Genomic DNA, 2,042 nt, shown 5'->3' with positions numbered 1-2,042 from the left:
GCGGAAATAGCCGACGGGGATGTCATGCGTTTTCCCGTGGATAGTAAGGCAAGTTACAGTCACTGGTTGTTTTCAGTGGAAACTTTTTCCTTTTGAAGTTAGCAAATGCAGATTCTGGACAAGGCTTTATTAAGATTTAAGCCGGGCGAGGAATGGAGAGCTGTTTATTGTTGGAGGACGAGAAGCGGGCGAGCACCTGATGAAACGGCGCGTCCTTATCTGTCAGCACGTTTCCCAAAAAAAAACGTCCACCCTGAACTTCATTCGCTGTATAAATGCCCACGATCGTGCAGAAGCTCGCCATTGGTTTTGTGGAAATACTTTTCTGGGAAACAGACGCTTCAAAAATAAAGACAGGTTCAATTTAGAAGCGCTAGAAGAACTCAGCGGGTCGAGCAGCATCTGTGGGGAGAAGGGAATTGTCAACGTTTCGGGTCGAAACCCTGCAACAAGACTTCGATCCGAAACATCGACAATTACTTTCCTCCCACAGATGCTGCTGGACCAGCTGAGTTCTTACAGCAGATTGTTGCTCCAGATTCCAGCATCGGCAGTCTCTTGTGTCTTTATTTAGAAGCCATTGACTTGATTTAAATGACGTTCCTGCAGTGGACCGATAGCAGCTTCAAATTTACCGTGCCCTTACCCAATAACGTTGATGGGTCCGGATTTGCTAACTGGTCACTTTCTGCGCAGTACTCCGTGACTCCCTGCTGGGATTGACTATCGTTGTGGAAGTCCGATCTCTAGTACTGCTGCCCTGTTTGTTAAGCTTCTGTCTCCAATAGCGCTCGTCTCTCAGCAGATATAGACCATCTCAGGAATTATACTTTGACTTTACATTTGACCTCCCAAAGTACAACACTTCATACTTGCCTGGATTAAATTCTATCTGGCATTTCTCCGCCCATAACCGCAACTCATCTATATCCTGCTGTATCCTTTGACAACTTTCTTCATTATCTACAGCTCCACCAATTTTTGTGTCATCTGAAAATTTACTAATCAGCCCATCAACATTTTCACCTGTCATTTATATATAATCACAAACAACAGAGGTCCTAGCACTGATCCATGCAAAACACCACTGATCACAGACCTCCAGTCAGAATAACACCCCCACACACCTTTACCCTCTGACTTCGATGGCTAGACCAATGTTGAATCCAGTCTACCACATCACCAATAATCCCATGCATCTCAATGTTCAGGATCAGCCTACCTTCAGGAACCTTGTCAAATACCTCACTAAAGTCTATTTTAGACAACGTCCACTGCCATACTCTCATCAATCACCTTCATCACCTCCTCAAAAAGCTCAATCAAGTTTGTAAGACGTGACCAATCTCAATATGCTGACTATCTCTAATCAAGCTATGCCTGTCCAAATGTGAGTAAATCCTATACCTAAGAATCCTCTCCAATAGCTTCCCTACCACTATATGAGGCTCACTGGCCTATAATTTCCTGGACTATACCATTATCGCTAATGCTCTTCTTAAACAAAGAAACAACATTGGCTACTCTCCAGTCCTCTGGAACCTTGCCTGTGGCTACAGAGGCCCCAGCAATCTTCTCTCTTGCCTCTCTCAAATAACGTGGGATAGATCCCATCGACCCCTGGAGATGACTTCTTAGTTGGGTCTTCAGCTGTTCTTTACATAGCACTTCATTCCAATCACCATGTGATGCAGAACAGGGTAAACTGGATGATGTTGCTACCAGTAACTATTTTTTTAAGGTGTTGTCGCTGTGCTGTGGATTCTACGCCCTGTGTTTGTTGGTTTTATGGGAAAATTGATATCCCTTATCAATGTCAAACAGGACAGGCATCTTTTGTTTCAGACTCTGGGATTGCTGACAACCCTAGTTGCAGTAAAAACTCTTGTTAGATTTGGAGTCAACCAGCTGTCCAGAATGCTGTTTATTTTCACTTGGGTAGGACTGCAGGATTGCACCTGCTATATGGTTGGGGTGTTAAGACCAATTCAGTCAATTAGCAGTTTTGCAATTGGGCATGATTTTTTTCAGGTTGTGTGGGA

This window comes from Pristis pectinata, chromosome 1 (genome assembly GCF_009764475.1).
Source record: "Pristis pectinata isolate sPriPec2 chromosome 1, sPriPec2.1.pri, whole genome shotgun sequence".
In the NCBI taxonomy this organism is placed as follows: Eukaryota; Metazoa; Chordata; class Chondrichthyes; order Rhinopristiformes; family Pristidae; genus Pristis; species Pristis pectinata.
The sequence above is the reverse complement of the archived record's forward strand: the minus strand, read 5'-3'. Positions refer to the sequence as shown.